This window comes from Argopecten irradians, chromosome 10 (assembly GCF_041381155.1).
Source record: "Argopecten irradians isolate NY chromosome 10, Ai_NY, whole genome shotgun sequence".
NCBI lineage: Eukaryota > Metazoa > Mollusca > Bivalvia > Pectinida > Pectinidae > Argopecten > Argopecten irradians.
In genome coordinates this window covers 33,464,775-33,485,334 of record NC_091143.1, presented here as the reverse complement: position 1 = coordinate 33,485,334, position 20,560 = coordinate 33,464,775, and positions in this window count along the sequence as shown.

The window sequence follows — 20,560 nt, the reverse complement described above, 5'->3', positions numbered from 1 at the left end:
GCTCGGATTGTGATGAAAAAATGAAGATTGCGTTTTTTTCGGTACGATGTTTTAACATGATAATACTGTAACAAATGAAATATTGACCTGGTGTTTCCGAATATAACTTCTGATTTGTTTTGTTTGGTTTAACGTCTTATTAAATACCGCGGTCATTGAATGTCATGCTCACTTTTTTGGTGGAGTAAAACCGGAATACCCGCAGAAGACACAACGACTAGCGGTCAGTACACAGGAACTGCCAACATAGGATTCGAAATTATGACCTTGAAATTGACGGCTTGTAGTAATGTGTCGGGTCGGAGCGACCACTACGTCACCGCGGCCCCTTATATAATACTAAATTGAACTGGAAATTTTAATTCAACTATTAACTATATATACACGCGATGCCACATTATAATACTCTTACATTTGTGAATTTATTATATGATACACAGCATCAAACATAATTCATCTATATCGAAATTAATCCTATTCTTTCTAGAACTTTTTTACTATATACTGAAATAAAAATAGCACATCAGTAAACTTTAAATTAGCACTAGGATAAATAAATTCGTTTGTGTTATTGTTGATTCAGCTAAAGAAATCATTTAAGCAGAGAAAATATCATAAAAGACAAATGATAACATTTAATTGCACATTTTATATGATGCATACAGATAGAAACAAAATTATCAGCATAAGATAGCTATCGTTCAGTGTTTCATATACATGTATCCTGGATATTCCGGTCGTTGCTTTCTAAGAATATCACATGTCAAGCCTTACAAAATTACAAATTCATACTTTCTACTATGTGCTTAATCATGTTATCTTCACATACATTGACATCTGTAATTAGCATTGCTTCATTAATGACATCTGTAATTAGCATTGCTTCATTAATGAATGCCTAATGAGTTTGTCACACTAGAATGTCCATGATGTTGCACGGTCTGTTGAGTTATCAAATCAAACCAGGTCAGGCTATCAATCATCATAAGTATTTAAAGTATCTATCAGCTTCTGTAGACTACGTTTTTTTCGTATCATGTACGGTTATGGCGACTTCGAAGTATCGCGTCACGACCTTGCAATCTCGACATCACCTCTAGAAAAATTGCGAAATTGAGAGAAAATCGGGTTATCGAGATAGAGGGATTGTGAGACGACATTAACACGTCACCATCATTTTGTCTTTAATCAAGGCTAATCAATTTCAATAATGTATTCCATGATGTAGCTAAATACGAATACAATATCGATTGTTCTGATAACGTACCGTGTGTGAATCTAGATAAACTTGGCCCAATTACATATAGTTTTTTCAAAGCTTGTTGATATTACGTTTCTACAGTACCATTATTGTTTCTTATTAACTGTTAAGCAAAATTGACCCCCGACCCCCATACGTGGGCCTAGAATTTATAATATAGATTTTGAGGATACTACTATTTACATTTTAAACGCTTAATAAAATTGCAGTGTTCACTTCTGATATGCGTGACAATCCCAGATTTATTAATACATCTTCACGTCATGCACCGGACCAGATTCGTGAGTCATTGCTGTAAATAACGCTGGTTTCTATAGAAAATGGCAATAGCGCTTTTGAAAAAGGAGTATATTATAAAACAGTTTATGCAAAACTCCCGCACGGCGCATTTTGTCGTGCTTCTGGTAATATCTAATGGCGTGGTGTTCATGCTGCCAAAATTAAAAAGAACAAAACATCGAAAGCCATACACATTGGAAGTATATATTAATTTTCAGAAACTTCTCATTATTTTCTTTATATTTAAGAATAATTATATAGCATCGTGTGTAAGATAACAACTATGAATATCTTAGCGTATGGATTATTTTCGCTTAATCAGGTTAAATATATTTGCGATGAATCAATTTTTGCGGTTATTATCATGAAACAATGGATATATTTAAAGAAAAACGATTTAAACTCAATTTATAATTTAAGATGCTCCACCGCCGACAGAGCATAAACGATACCCATCATTTGAACTATAACTTATAATTAAGTATAATCGTGTTTATATGTGTTTTAACTAACACAGAAATGCATACAAAATAATTTCTTTTTGCTTTTGGTGCATGCGCAATCAGCACCTCAATCCATATAGAGAATAGTGTCGTAGGTTATTTTCTGTCGCAATTAATAATTTTTAATATTTTTATCTTGAATTAAGATAAGAAGCTCAAACTTTTCAATGGTGGTAGTGATGTTAAGTCATTAACTTCTGTAACTGAAGAAAAATACTAATTCGTCTGCTCCTGTTTTTTCATAGAGAAAAATACCATTTGTCAGCGGTGGAGCATCTTTAAATAATGTCTCTCAAAACATCAATCAAACCTACGGCCTCTTAATTGTTATTGCAAAACAAGAAATAATTGAACAACAATGGCAGTCGTAAATTAAAACTGTATACTTCAAAATGCAATTGTTCTGAAGTTATGTGACCTTATCCGAAACTGAAAATATATAATCCAATCACAAAGGGTTTTACTCCCTAACTTAGGTTTACCCTAAATTAAGGTGCCCGTATAAAATCAATGATGGAGGATATTGACTATTTAATATGTAACTATTGACACGTAATAATTAACAACAAATGTAAAAGCAATAAAACGCTTGTTAAGTCTAAACAAAGAAAAAGCATTAACAAATGTTAACAAGGATCATGACAATTAATTACCGAAACATTTCCTTGTAAGACGATTTCAAAAGGTAATTAACGTTTGATAATTGACAGTGTTAGATCGTCAGTTAAAGTCTGCCTGTATGTGTCCTTTATGTACCGTGTTACATCGTATATTAACGTCTAACAATGCCCTCTGTTGTCTCCCCAGACATATCCGCTATCTATTCCTCTAAAGTACGAGGTGACAGTCTCTCCTACATCGCCCCTTTAAAGTACACCCTGAATCTCTCCACAAGGTTTTTTTTCCCTGAATTTATCCCAACTCATCACTTTTCCATTTCCTACTAGACATCAATATGACTTGGAATTTAATAACTAAATCTACAACCTAGATACGTTATCTATACTTAATTAGAGCGTCACTGACTATCACCGGAAAATGCTGACATGTCATTTATTCGCCTGTCAAATAAATCTGTTGATTATTAATGCAACACGATGTCTTCAAATGATGTTTTGCTTCAGAATTAGCCATGACTTGTAAAATTTATTTCCAAAGTTCTATGTCTTCATCAAACTTTTTAAATTGAAACTGGATACTGCACATTAACTTATTATCGCGCGCAATAAATTTGCGTTTTATAAGTTATAACTTAACTACCGCGGAAATGTAAACATACGTCTAAATCGCAAAATCAATTCTTAAATGTTATGAAAAAAATCAAACATTTTAGATTGTTTTTATGTTAAAATACTAAATTTGAAATACAAAACTGACGCATACCATTTGTATGCGTGTGAATAAATACCAGCATATATGCGACAATGTGAAAATAAAGTCCACAAATACCTGAATAAATATACTAAAATCTATTGACACATTCCGTTAGAATAGATAACAGTTGTGTATCATTGTGTTAGGTGATTTATTCAACGAACAAACAATAGACACATTATATCAATATACCTGTTATGCAGTGCATTTGACAGAAATAGCTTAAGATGGTGTACTTTAAAGGTAAGGTCTGTGAAATTTTAAAACACACAATTCTTCCTTTTATCAATCGACAATACGTATATTAACTAGCTTAGTCATAATTGGGATCAATCTACATAATAACGGCATGTCTGGAATATATTACAATTAAATTTAAGTAAAGGATATTTATGGTTAAGGCGATAGTTCGAATATGAATTATGACCAATATACCTATCAACGTACATCTATACCGAGATATGAATATTGAAATAAGATTCTTATATATACATGAACATGTATGAATGTCTTTTAAACAATCACTTTTACGTTATTGTACAATTTTTTGTGACGTTTTGATAATAAGGTATTTAAGATATTTGACAATTTTGGTGAAAGCATTTTAACTTATAACAAATAAACAGAGCTTCCGGAACATGGAATAATTTAGTGTTGATGTTATCATAGTTTGATTTATGAATCTTGGCGTTTTGAAACGCAACTCCGTCTGTACCAAAATAGAAACACATCTTCCAAAAATGTACATGTTCCGTTCTACACCAGTTTGCAAATACTTTACAAATCATACAATTTGACTGGTTCATGTTAATGCCTATGTGGTTTAGAAATCATAAAATGACGTTTATTATTGTTCATAAATGCAGAGAAGCGATATTGAACAAACTAAACCTATATGATCCTATTGTTCAAAAAGTGATTAAGTAAATTACACGATTACTGATTCTTTTCATAACGAGGTTATACAATATAAAGCTAGTATATTGATAAACATCCGAAATAAAAGGCTAAAATTAATTCAAAGCAAATTCAAAATCATTAATATGGAATATATACATGTACATGTATTCAGCCACTATAGGGACTTCTTCAGTCCAAAATAACACTAACACAACATGTTCGTCTACATGTTTGTTTACATCTATTGTGCGCAGGTATCTTTTATTTTGTTCCAAAGCTGTGGTTTTATCTTATAAAAAACGGACAAGTAGGAAAAAAATGGAATACATCAGAAAGAAATACTCAAGCTGGAAATTAGAAGTTATCGTTAAACTAATATCTATAATTTATGAATATAACAAGGCAGCATGCGACAGTGCGACAATGTACCAAGCGACAGTGCGACAATGCGCCAAGCGACAGTGCAACAGTACGTCAAGCGACAGTGCGACAATACGCCAGGCGACCGTGCGGCAATGCGCCAATCGACAGTGCGAAAATACACCAACCAACAGTGCGAAAATACGCCAAGCGACCGTGCGGCAATGCTCCAATCGACAGTGCGACAATGCGCCAACCAACAGTGCGACAGTGCGCCAAGCGACAGTGCAACAATACGTCAAGCGACAGTGCGACAATATGCCAAACGACAGTGCGACAATGCGCCAAGCGACAGTGCGAAAATACGCCAAGCGACAGTGCGACAATGCGCCAAGCGACATTGCGACAATATGCCAAACGACAGTGCGACAATGCGCCAAGCGACATTGCGGCAATGCGTACCGTCGCTCTTCGCTTGGTGTATGTCAAGGTCGCCAATGCGACAGTGCGACATGGTCGAAATTTGTTACCATTACCTAATTACCTCATCATATTTTTATTAACTAGGTCCAGATGTTTAGTTATGAAAAGTAAGCATTTTAACAAGGTCATTCATCGACGACACTCATACATTTAATCAAAAGTCACAGATTATAATCTTTAATGATTTCTGTTCTTTAAACAGCGATATCAAACTACGTGTATACTACGGTTATCTATTGCTCTAAACCATGTGGTTAATTAGTGGTGCATATAATTTACAGTGCAATGTAAACAATAACATAAATGTAGAAAATAACATAAAAGTACACACACATAACACAATCAAATCTTATTTAGTGTAGAGAAACACCTTACATAACTACCATTAATAGTTCTAAATATTTTTGATTACATTGATATTAACAGAAATCTCTGTACTATGATTACACTAAATAAACTTTGTCAACTTTCATTCCCACATCAAAATATTTTCACCGCATTATCATTTTACATGCGTCTAACACTCGAAGTGTACATTTAACTATCGTTTCAATAAGATATTTTGTTATTTTTAGACAAATTATCAGTATATTACTTACTCATTACTGAATTATAATATGTATCTGCAATAGAATTTTCTTTTTATCACTTATTTTAGAATTATTATGTATAAAGATTCTTGTAACCTGTATACTGTATACTGAAGTACTGACCCTGAGGCTAGAGTCAAAATGTGTCTTCAGATTTGATGAACTCAACATGATACATTTGACATGTATTTCATAGTCATAAATAATGTACTGTAATATTACTCGTATTTTGTAGTTCGCACCTGTCAGGTTGTTCAACTGTCTAACTGAATAATTAATTATACCAAGTATGTAGTATATAACATAGGTAATATATTTGTTATAATTCGGATGTTTTAGGTGTGAGAAAGCCAATGACACATATTTTTAGTAGTATTGATTTATTACGAGAATAAATACGATTACAATCAAATCTGTATATAACGTGCGTCAGATACAACTGTCACTTTAGACAGGTTACCTCTTTAAACATGTGCCGTTATGGACAATTTGAGTCTTTCCTGCCAAACATCCAGTAGATATGTAGCAGAAATATGAATGCACCACATACCTTAAGCTTCTATTGCATATTTATACATTTAACACCTGCGTAAATATACATGGTAGGCCTGGTTATATTTTGGTGTTAACTAGACATATATAAACACGACTAAAAACCAATTATTGTTCAAAAGATGAGTATAGTTTATGCTCTGTTAGCGATGGAGCATATTTAATTTGGCTTCTATCCTTCGTACTATTTTGTTTCGCTGTTTTCATAATTGGTCGTTGAATGTTTTCGCTTCTGTATTAAGCAGTGTCTTAATCTATTGTCAATATTCCATTTCGATAAGTTCCACTATTACACGAATATACCGCAGACTCCCTAAACATATGCCATTCACACACCGTGACGCATTGCACACGTGGAAGGCCATCCTTAAATCAACCTGGCTGTTAATAACATTAAACCGAGGAAACCAAAACATTGCTATTCTATTTTCGCTAGATGTTTTAATGTTAGATCTGCGATCTTGTTACTACTATATAGTTGTTAATATTTACGTGACGTTTCATTTCGCTAAATTATCGGATTCATCAAAATTCGCGAAAATTAACATCTCGCAAAATTTATCAAAATCTTGGTTTTATATATAAGAGCCTGTCATGTGAATTACGAATTCAAAGGCCATACATATAATTCGCAAAAATAATTCCCCGCGAAAAAGTAAATCGGGAAATTTTACACACACGATATTTTACAGCTCTACAAAAGTGAAAGGTGCTAAAGTAAAACTTTATTACGCATAAAACTTGATGGAAAAATAAATCTAATAAAGAAATAGTTTTTGATATTTATGTCATGTTCTTGACATTTGTTGACCCTTAAGTCGCTGATTATATAATGATATATTCGTATATGTATGTTTGACCAGAGTTTCCTACCTTTACCGGTATGTTTACTGGTTATATTTCACGTGTTATGAGTACCAGCAGCGTCAGTAATCTGGTAGCCTGTAACTATTACGAGATCATTGACGACTCCCAGATAAAACGGATACACAACGTGTATATCAACTCTCAATTTGGTAACACAAACAAACTAATTAGTCTCCATCACACACCTGTCTACTGGCCTGGTCATCTGGGAATAGACCTTTCCTTAATATTAGCTCATGAATATTCATCTTTGAACGAAAACGAGGCTTAGTGAGCATAGCGGTGGTAGTAATACATGTGCATTAATGGTATAATGTGTTGAAATACTTACCTTAATTACATTAAATTTAAATTCACATAATATTCCCGTAGAGGTACATGGATCAATTTGATCACATCAGTGGCTGATCGAATTATGGCATAAACATGTATAATAAATCCCAGAGGCGAGAGGAAAGAAAATGCAGGTATCCAAGTCAACGATTTCCTTTATTGAGGCCAAGCTGAATTACAGTATTGGTACTCGTTGCCTAAACTGGAATAAGGCTAATATTATACATGTATGGTGCCAAATAAACAAGGGACATGAACCAAACAATTAAATAACATAAATACCATCCTAACCTTCATTATCAGAGTCCTCAAGTTGCCTTCCCCATATTCCCTTTTAGGTCAGTATTGGGTCCCAAGTCTGTTTATATTTAACAGCTGTCCCCTCTGATTCACATTTTGCCATTAATTTCCCTATTAAGGTATACATACATAAAGTTGTTATCACACATTTCACCTAGCTTCTGGCTGTCCCCTTTACCAATCCTTATTTACTCCATAAACAACCCTTTGTCTATGACATGTGAACAATTACAAACACCAATTATGTTCACGATATTGCAAAACAAATGATATTTGTTATTAGAATGAAGCATTCCTTAATGACTATTTCTGTCTAATGATCACCTTCTTAATAAGATCAATTTCTTTATGGCGCAAACAAAATGGTAAACTTTACATTATATGACCTTTTGTTGTGACTACTTGGCTACAAAGCCCAATTTCTCATTTTTGGGTTTTTCACTTTTGGGTTTAGATAGGCTTCCCTGAATATATGTGTTTTCCTCATTTTTATGTATCACAAAATAGAAGTACATTGTACTTGATATATTGAGCATGCTGCAAGGATCATTTTAACTAAAATATGTGTTTGTCACTTTTAAGTATTTGACAATTCTAGAGGGGCTATTAACAAAGAAATATTAAGAAATTTCCTGAAACATAGGGATCGTTTTCAAAATCTGAGGATCATAGTCGAAAGGGCTACTCTAAAATTATCCCTGAAGTTGTGATCACAAAACACATATCCTATAAAAATCAGTGCACAGATCATAAGCATGATAAAACACATAAATATACATCAGTATACCACCCATTTTAAACTTAAATAAAATGATTAATAAAAGAGAAGTTGCGATTGAAAGCCTTAATTGTTCATTGCAATTATAGAAAATATCGCAAATGTGATCATTTCAGTAAATATATTTGGTTTTCTTGAACCCTTGTTCAGATTTGATTATTGATGTCCATAGATCCATTATCACCATATGAATTTATATGATGTGTTTAGAATAATTCACTCTAATATTAACATTAAATATATACTTTTCACTATGAATTAGTGTCCTCGTGAAATGCACAAAAAGTTTTGTTTCATTTAGGAAAGTATGCATGTATCTAACACCGGACTTCACTAGAAAATTAGGTAAAGAACTAAACACTTAATTTGATATTTGTTTCATTTATGTAAAACACATGTATAAGAATCTCCACTCTTGTATTAAATGTGGAAACAAACTACACATGAAACAGAACATGTAAATAACTGATGGTAAAAATAGAATGTAATGTTATAAAGAAGATCTACAATGATCCACATTATGTACCCTTTTCTCTGCCATTTGAATCACCTATTTTACACTTCGTATAGAATTGATGAAAATGAGCAAAAACTAGTAGATATGTTGCATATTTTTACGTTGCTATGCGCGGCGGATGGCTTCTCACTATTATCAGTGTCTCGGTTTATAAGTCCATTCCAGGAGTGTGACGATTGAGGAGCTCACGTGGCTGATAAACTGTAAAACAACTAAGTGGCGGGACCCTAACTGGCATTATATTGTTTTTGATCGTCCACTGCACTCAATTTTAATCTCCTACACGGGAAGCTGGGATTCATTCGATGAATATATATTGTGGTATAAACACTAGGCTCCAGACGACACGGATAACCTAAAAGAATGTATCGTGGGCTCAAAGACTAATAGTAGGTCTGCACTTTCGCAGGCTAACAGGGGCCGCAGTGGCAAAGTAGTTAGGGTGTCCCGACATAATACCATTACCCTTTTACCTCTGGCACTCGTGGTTAAAGTGATAAAAAGTATGAATGTACATTGAAATAAGGGTTTATGTAAGATTTCTAAGTTAAAGTAGTTGGTAAAGATGTGACATGCAACTGAAGTCAGTTTGTTTAATACCGAATATAGCTCGTTCCTTGCAGACGTATTGGCTTTTTTTTTAAATATTTCATTTGAATTAAACTATATAAGTTGTGCAAATATTTGCTTTTTGCAAGATTCAAGTCTAACAGATATCTTTATGTATGCATTATGAAAAAAGTGACTATTTGTTGGATTCGTCATATACTTTATTTAAGGATTGAAACTTACTTTGGTCGGTTTCAGTGGGAGCGAAGCAGTTCATGTTGAATTTTTTCAAGAGGAACTCAATTCATCACCCCATGAAATCGACCAAAACAAGATTCATTCCTTATATTTTAATTCATTCGTATTTAATTAATTATTTTATTTTCAATTAATTAAAATGTTTTGCGAGTCCCTAGACTCGTGCAAATCTACAATGAGAAACATGATAGAGAGTAGTCCGCCATTAGAATACAACGGATTAAAATAAATTAATGTGCAAATATTACAATTTGTCATACATTTATTTAGAAACAATTATCTTATCAGTGTAATCCAGATGAAAAATAAAAACATTAAAATAGATTCAGAAATTATTGCAAAAATCGTCTGCCAAAGCTGCGGAAGGATAACGTTTAGACTGTGTGATACGGTTGCATCCCGCTTCGATTCAAAATGGTGAGTCGGGACCGGCATTGTTCTAGTCCTAGTGGTTTACGTAACCTTTAGCCTTGATACAAGTTAAACAACTGATTAAATGTAAATCAATATTCAGTGACTTTCATATAACTTTTCTTATCGTTGTTTCAACTTCATCACTTGTTTATTACAGAGATGTTCTTAGTTTTGACACACGTCACACAAGATAAGTGGTACATTTCATTCTTCTTCGGTATCGCAATGTTGCTTGACTCCAATGATAAACATTGGACAGTAAAACGATAAAAGGACAGAAATTTATCCGATAGACAAATTATACCTAAACCTTAAATGTGTATAAAATGACTAATGATTAACCTCCCCCTCCTCCAATCCCCCAAAAAAGTTAGCTTAACGATGTCTTACACTCCTTCTTTGCTGACGACATGAACAGAACTAATGCTAAAACTACAAAATGGGAGTTCATGAAAATGTTCTTTAAAATCTAAATGATGGAAATCTGTAATATTTGCACTCTTGGTAAAAGTAGGTCCAGAATATTTTCTTGCGCGAAGACCAGTATCAAAAGATATCCAAGTTCATGAGCAAATGAAACCTGATTTTTAAGTAGTTTCATAGAGTCCGACTTCAGTAAGACTTGAAATATAGTACTCTAAAATTCGAAGGGTCAATATTTTGCGGTTTCCTAGACGGGATATACTTGCACAGGTTAAATTTCTTTGTTTATGAATTCGTGTAATTCTTAAGTGTATTGTTTGGTTGTTCTCGGTACGGGAAAAATAGATTTCTGAATATTTCGCTGGTGTTTCAAATAGCGGATTTCAGTGAAACTGTGAATATATATGTATATAAACCACCCGATAAAAACCGCTTTACAAGGGAATGGATATCTCGTACCGTATTAATCGTGTGGTTATATCATTAGGAATATGTTTCTAATCTATCAATCAAAATTATTTACAATACTGATATTTGTCGGATATATTCCCTCATAAATTTTCAAGAAAGAATAAAAAAAAACATAATTTCAATCAATATTTTATTAAATAAAAAACTATGTGCGAGAATTGACTTCACTGAATTGTTTCCGACATGCTAGCACTATACGAGGTACCTAGTGGCCAAACTATCCTACCTTTCTTCAGTCTCTGTGTTGTGAGTTTGAATCCCACATGCCACTGGTATTTCCCGCCTCTAAAATCTGACACGTCATACCGTAATTTGAAGGCAAACGCCAAATAAGTCAATGTATTAACACATCCAAAATATCCCAATTACGGTACGAGATCCTACTGCTTAATCGGGCGTTAAAAAACCCATTAAACATATCTAGTCTAAACAATTATTCAAAAATACAAATAATAATTAAATACATTGCTTTGTAACGTGATGTGCGTGTCAGTCTTACTGTTTGCGAAGTATGGAGTAAAATGCTGAATCATAATATATTTGAATAAAACGACAATGATAAAGAGAATGGAGACACATAAAAGTACACAATTGGAAAATAACACCAGGTGTGTGGGGGCCTCAACGATAACACTCGTAATGGAAGTCTGGATTTAAACCTCGGGTTAATCCAGGTTAAGAAGTATTCTTAACATTTCTCAGAATCTAGAACTGAGGACAATAACAAGTAAAGAAACACGCCTTACATCAAATCAAACAAGGAAATAGAATAGTTTCCAATGACTTCATGACTTCCTGGATGAAATATAGGAGATTTATTGCGATTGCAATCGTGATAAGCCTAACTATACATCATCATAAGAAATAACATGTAACATAGCATTTGATTATACAAAAGATTAATCTTTTTTTCTAATCACATTAATCCTATTAATCGTCTTCATTATTATTTCTTGTTCTATGACAAAAGCTAAAATTTATTGAGTAACTAAGTAAAGATATATACGTATATCAAATCAACGAAATTTTAAGTTTTGAGTTTATTAGAATAAATATCGTTTAGATCAAACGCGAATATTTTTACACATGAAATATTTTTGAAAGTTCCCAACTAGGACAAAATGTATCCATGACTATTTCATGTTTTACAGTAGTCGGAGTCTAAATAATTAGATAATTAACATGCCAAAAATTTTATATTTGCAATAACCTACTCTGATCTTATCTTTTATAATTGATTCAGATTTAATCCACAATGACATAGCATGGTGTCGACGAAGAAGAGAACGTAGTCAACATTTTTATTTTGCTATCGGTTACAATGTATATTGTCAGTTCATTTTTCAAACTACCAACTTTATAATTTTAGGAAATGAGAAAATCATATCTTCAATATGCATTATTATAAGACTCTTTTATATGTGGATATGAAGAATAGGGATATTCTACCCGAGGGTCAAAGATGTTGTAAAACCGCGGCTTACCGAGGGTAGAATGGATATCTCTATCCTTCCTATCAACGTATGAAAGAGTATATTTTCTCTCATATCTCGATGTTTTATTGCAATTTTACTACTATGATTTTCCACCATTTTGAAATAAATTTAAAAACGAAAACCCCACAAAAACGCGACTGCAAGTCATTTCTCCATACATGATTATTGCTTTGTATCTTAACAGGTAAATCCAGCATAGTTTCTGGAAAAAATGTTAAAATTATACCCAGAAAATAGTATTTTTTTAATTTTATGACATCACGAGGCTTTAGTGCATGGGTAGCCATGCAATATAGATTCAGGCGGCATGAGTGTATTGCGCTGGACTAGCCAGTATTACACGTGTAGGTATGAGAGAAAGCAAACTGTTTCTGGTATAAATTTAATGGTTGGTTTGTATCCTGATAAGCGTATATTGTTGAAACAAGAAAATTATTATCTCGAATATACACATTTTTTAATAGTATATCTTCAATCAAACATCCATTTTATTAATGTATGACTTCTAATCATATGTAGTATTTGATAGTAAACTTAACGATGTATAAATGTATTATATCCCACATTAGAATCGAGCAAATAAACCAGAATATACAAACATGCACGTGCACTATTAAGTTCTAAATGTGATAAAATTACATCCATTCTGCATGCTTTTATGTCCTAGTTATGTTAATTGTGTATTTCGTCTCCTCTCCATTAGTTGGTCCTAGCCTACTCGGTGTGACGTCAGTGAATGGGCCACCCCTCCCTCGCAACGTAACAACCCGCTAGATAACAGGTATGTTTGCGGCGCATTCAAACGTTTAAAGGATACGATAAAATCCCAAGTTTAACAAATTGCTGATAAAGAGTAAACGTTTAAATATTTGGCCCTGAAGTATCTGAGAAAGTGAGAAAATTTGTGATACATTGTGCGTGAACCTTTTTCAGTTACTGTGAGTCATACAGCCTTGTGTGTAATCTTTGGGGACTGTCTAAATGTAGTATGATGGGAGTATGATATCTACTCTAATGTTAGAGAGTTAAATATCCATTCCCACACCTCAACGTGATCTACGCAACATAATGATGATATAAGATGGTAACTGAATAGTTATAGGAGAGAATTTTTCGGTGTTCATTTCACAAAATTAAAAACTAATACCGTCAAAAACACTTTTGATATGAAATTAACGATGAGCTAGCCATTTGCATCATGGCAAAGTATCGAAGAGCTAATCATGGTATTTTCTTTCCAAAAATTTTTACAATGCCTAGACATTTTAAGAAATAGCATTGCTATACAGTTATAAAGGGACGTTTACCGCATATATCTAAGACAATACTAAACCGTTGCCGATTTCCAATACTTTCTTATCGTAATATCTCTTGTTTAAGGACAGGTCCCTGTGCAATGCTCATGTTTATATTTAACATATTTCATTGTGTGTATTTTTATCTAGGTTGCTTTGCATGAATACCTTTTAAAGTTATATGAACCATAACCGGGGGAAAATATTGACATGTTATTTTTCCTTCAGTAATCGATTGAGAACCACAAGGTTTAATGAAATAAGCTATGAAAATCATTCATCGTCACAGACTCATAAACTTTCTGAATATAATGAAAAAATAGGAAAAGTCCCCAGCCAAATACCCTATAATATAGAAAATGTCAAGATTCTGGAAGAAAACCAGATATACCAAACCTTTTACATATTCAAATTTACCAGGAACATGGTTCCAGAACCTTTCTGTTTAAAATAAACAAATTAAACAAAGATCAAACCTGTAATGAGCACAAGACCTAGCTCAACTTGAATACAGATACAAAAATAGCCAAAATTCCACGGCGCACCACGTTTCGGGCAAACGGGGCTACCGTGGTCGCCGGGAACATAGAGTAAACCTAGCATTATAAGATGATGAATTTCTAGCAAAATTTGGCGGGAAGAGGAAAATCATCAATTTGATGACGTCATAGGTGTAGCACATCGTGTACATGGTTATGAAAAGTTATGTTTTGATGAATGGCAAGTATGAGAGTATTTATTGATGTGAAATTGATGTGGATCAGAGTTAATATTTTTCGGCCTGAAAAAATTAAGGCCAAATACTGGTCCTATCATATCTACTCCTTTGATGCATGATCTATTAAAAAATGCTTTAATCATATGAATATTCTCTAGAGCAAAATCGCTTCAATTTGATTTTCGCGTTTTAAGTTAAATTAACGAAAAATGTAACCCATGTAAATAACGATAGAGCAGTAGGTTTGCAGAGAATGAAAATGTGAATTAATCTGTTTAGACTCTAAAACAAATTTGTGAGAGGAGGCCCTCGAAAACAAGATGATTATATTGTAAAATGACGAATAATAATATAATTAATAATCTATGAGGTGGAAGGAACAGTGCACATCTTGTATTCGTATTCTGTACTCATTTTGAATAAAATAACAATTTAAAAAAACGAACTTTTACAGTATTTACTGATCAATGTGTCATAATTTATATGGAGAAAAACGGAAGTTACATTGTATTTCATTTAAATTACCATATAATAACGTCATTGATTATATTAAATTACTTATCAAAGTAATTCAAATGCTTAAACGAATAATATATATATTCAATGTAAAGCTAAATGTATGTTACGACTGATCTGCATAAAATGAAATTTAAATTACCGCAAATTAATGTCTAAGCGGCCATTAAGTGCTAAGCATTCAACTAACCTCATGTTTTAAAGATTGAACTCGCAAATAGCTTTATTCTTAGACTAATGTTTCTTAAATAACAATTAAATTATTTTCATGAAGATCACATTGGAATAGTTTTAATGCAGACCGATTTGCATATCAAACATTTTTTGGTAATTGGTTATTGACAATGTTTAATTATTTGAAATAACAATAAAACAAAGGATCGTTTAGTTATCGAATCCATCTCGACAAACGAAATATTTAACCTATCATTGTTGATTGGCAGTTAATTAGCAATAATAACAGATTGGACGCTTTTTTATTCTTTATCGTTTATTATTTGATAATGCTTCTAGGCTGCTGCACATATACGTCACCATTATCATTACATCTGAGTATAGATTGTTCATATATAACTTAGACTAAATAATTCTTATTTATTGGAAGTAGGTTTAACCTCGACCTCTTACATGACTAGCGCTGATTTTTTTCATTTTCTGAGCATGTCATGGTAGTTCAATACCAATTTTTTGTCGTAATGAACCTATGTGTTTATATTTTGTGACACTTAAAGCTTGCTTATTCCTTTTTAGAGTACAAACATTTCCTTATAAGTCATAATTGAATAATAAAGATACAGAGATGGAATTATGTTGAAATGCAAATCTCGTCGAACGTTCGTTTTTGGTTATCTATAATATTACCAGGAATATCATGATATGGTTAATTTGATTTCATTTATTTTCATTTTCGTTTTGCCGTTGTTACACAATGGTGACAACCTATGTCAGTAGCAGTGATATTGGACACATATAAAACACCAAAAAACACCCGCTTCAAGATTGAAATATGCTGAAATTATGACATAAAAGCAACACATCTTGCAAACCTATCTTGCGTCAAAGACAGTATATTGTACAGACACTATATATATGATGTTATCAAATATCGTCAATCCAAGCTCAGATAATATAAACACCTACTACAAAAAAAACTGACAGCACGGTTATCGGTCACATTTCAAAACCAGTTAAATTGTAATTGATTTAATTTTGCATCCACAAAGTTGGCCGTTTTCTTATACCGATGGTCGCTGTACTGAAACTGTATAAATTACTGAATTATTTTCAAACCTTTCAAATCTGACTCTCTTCTCATGTATGCGACGTACATGTACTGCTACACAGTTTTTTTATTTTCACAGACGACATTTCACCGATATTTCTAATAATGTAAATTGTAACTAATTAATAAACCTATTACGAATTATATAAGTAATCTCCCCCCTCTCTCTATTTTAACCTTCCTCTCTCTCCTCCTCCACTTTCTTATCTCTCTCTCATTATCCTTGTTTTGCCCTACAGGTAGGGCGTTAGAACTGTACCTGCTGCCCCTATTACATAATTGGAAAAGAAACTAAGAATAGGATTTTTTTTCTCTTCCTCCTCACTAACTTTCTTCTTCCTGATGTCTCCCTTGACACCGCCTCACTTTTTGTCGGTTGAGAGCTCACGGCTGTAAGTCAGGGTACGAGGTCTGCCCACTGACAAAGTATATAAAGTGGTTATTTCTGCGGACCGGGTGGTGTGTGTTGCTGTGTCTTCGGCGGCATACTTCAGTGAGAAACAAGAGTTCAACTATACAAGACACAACATGAATATACTACAGTCTTCCAAAAAACGCACTTATTTATGCATTTTTTGACATAGAAAATGATAGAATAAGACACATTTGGCTATCTTGAAATTATTTGACTACCAGCGTTAAGAGTATTCATAGAGAAATTCATTAGTCGTCGTGAAGATATCGCCCGGACCTCTTGTTATCGACTGATTGACTTTGTTATTTATTTGCATTGGATCATTTGTGCTTTTGTTCTAAAATATATTCACAATGATCTCTAAATCATTGTATTGTTTGTTTATTTTTAAACAGCAAAACAGGAAAATATTCACATTCATGTCGTGGAATATCTTCTGTAAATGATCAATGTGATGTAAGTTGAAATCTGAATAAAAGATAACTGAAATGGCACGTGGAACTGCTCGTCAAACATATATTCATAAGACCGAAAACGTTAACAAAGGATTATTAAAATGTACCTTATGGAAATGTATTTTGCCTTATTGTTTAAGTACCTCAAGTCTTTTTTGCTTTAGTAAGCATTTCCTTCAAAGACTTTGCACGAAAAAAAAATCATTGACGTGTCAAAATATAGCCAAAAACAATATACGAATAACTAGAATCTTCTGGAATAGAAATAGTAAGGTGTATCTCGGAAGAATTAACGCTTTACCTAAGCGTATGAATTACTAGATTAACGAGCGACAAAACATTCCAGCAACTGTGGATGTGATTGTTATTCTAAAGGTTCTGAATGTGACCGACATCATTTTCAAAAATTTTCAATAAAACGCCAACTCTGTCGGTTTTATAGCTGTTAAAACAATGATAACTACAATTCTAAATATAAGGTGTTTAACATCAGAAAATGGGACAAGTTTGTAACAGTAAAGTTAACAAAATAATAATTTACATATTTTTATTGAATAAAATGTGACCGATATTCTTTCCGTCGGCAATATTTGTGGTGAGGTGTATAATCGGAGCTAGTTGGACGATACTTAGGAACTTCTTTGAGTCTTTAACATCACACTGTCTCTGACACACGATAGATTTAGAAGATATATTGTTTTTGTCATGATTTCAGCAAATTTTGAGTTTTGAAGGAGGCTTTTTTGTGGGTTTTTTTTTCCAATATCACTTCCGGTGATGTAGGTTGTCCCCACTGAGCATGCGTGTCTCTTGCACCTGTTTAGAATCTGTTTAATAATGAAGTTTGCTTTCGTACAAATCCAGATACCAAATATTTTTCTGGTTATATTTTCAACCACATCTTTTTTTTCAAATTTATATTTTCATTCTGTTTTATTCAGTTATTGTATCTTTGCAGCATTTTAGATAACATTTTATGAAACATGAAGCATTAAAAACATAAAACAATAAAATGTTTCGAAGGCATAATTTCGAATATCATGTCTTCGACACACAATTGAATGGTGTTTACTGACCAATATCTAATCAGTTTAAGCTCACAAATAATTTGGAAGAAAAAGACACCACAAATCCATGGTCGAGATAAGACATTGAGCTAAACATTCTAGATGATAGTACACATCTTTAAATCTCTAATTCTGTACTAGCTGTGGCCCAAGCAACAGTATTCAACTTTTAACTTAATGGAACAACGTTATGTTTAAAGATGTTCCACCGCCGACAGAGCATAAATGATATTCATCATTTGAACAATAATTGGTGTTTATTCGTATATGCCTAATTAACACAAAAAATAACATAAATATTTTATTTCGCCTTTTGTGCATGCGCAATCATTACATTATTCTATATAAAATATAGTGCCACGGAATTTTTTCGGGATGCAATGAATTATTTTTCATATTTTTAACTTGAAGTAAAATTAGAAACTCAAACTTTTCAATGGTGGAATTGGTGTAAAATAAGTAACTTTTGTAACTGAAGAAAAATACAAAATCGTCTGCTCCTGTTTTTGATAGTGAAAAAATATCATTTGTCAGCGGTGGAGCATCTTTAAATCACGTTATGGCTCTTCAAACATAGTTCATCAGGGGTCTAAGGGAGATAATTCAATATAAAAATATTATCAAAACTTTCACAATTATTTGGTAATATTTCCATTGCCTTCTGGGGTTGTTAGAAATGTGGTGATCCTCTCATATATCATATTCATTTACATGACAATAATGATTTTTTTCCTTAAATACTAAATTTGGCATTCTGATTGGTCAATTCGTTGCATATTGATATGGAAAAATTATCCCTTGGAAAATCAATGGATCCGTACGTGTAAAGGTATTTTATTTTATTAGTAGCCTTGAAAATTAATTATAACATTGATGTCAATTTTTTTTATTTCATCGTGTTATGAAATAAATATTCTTTGCAAACTTTTGTAAGAATCCGCTGACGAATGTTATTTTTCTCTATCAAAAACAGGAGCAGATGAATTTGGATTTTTTCTTCAGTTACAAAAGTTTCTTACCCTACACCATTACCACCATAGGAAAGTTGGAGCAACTCTTTTTTACTTTAAGATAGAATTATTGAAAATAATCGATTGCGTCTCAAAAGAGTTCATGGCACTATGTTCTGTATGGAATGAAGTATTGATGTGCATCCAACAAGGAAAAATAAGTCATTTTATGTATTTGTGTGTGTGTGTTAATTAGACATACATTAACATGCGATAACACCAATTATTGTACAAAGGATGATAGCCCCAAATACTCTGGCCCTGACACCAGACTTAGACATTATGACAGATAGAAGTCTGGTTTAGGGCCAGAGTGCAGTCCTATATCAAAAACGTGAAATAAGCCGACACCGTTTGGTATCGGGCAAAGTCATCTCCGATGGGCCAGATTATCTCGGGCTAAAATGATGAGCATCATTATGCTCTGTCGGTGATGGAGCATCTTCAACCATATATAAGTATACGATGATACCAAGCAAAATAGATGAGATAAATGTTGTTAAATATTATAACTTATTGTTAATAATGTAGCTCATCCACTTTACATAGCTTCCAAGCATCAGTCTTTGGCTCTCAATGTTGATGATAAGCACTTTTCGAGAACTAAATGTGCTATGACAACCTGTTTGGGTATTAATCTATTTTTCTTTTAGAAATTTGTATATATATATAATGGATAATCTTTGTTTATATGTTTTGCTTTTTCATGGACACAGAAATCGTTATCTCATACACATATTGTAACTAGAAACAGTGTTTTATTTTTCCATGGCGTTTGAATATTCACAGTTGCTTAACGCACCCCTGACTTTTCCGAGAATGCGAAGCTTGCAGATGTGCTTTAAAAGTAAACATAATTGTTATTTGAAACAAAGCCATAAGAAAAAATAAGAAATATAAATTTGAAAACAAAAATCAAAATACATGTGCATTTACATGTCGAATTGGTATACATATATTCCTATTTATCGTTAATAAAAATGTATATAACGCAATTCAAAATAGTTTATCGTAGAGAATTCATGTTTCATATGTTTGCAACGCTATATTATAGTGGGTATGCCTTCAACCATAACTTAAGTCAAAAATATTAA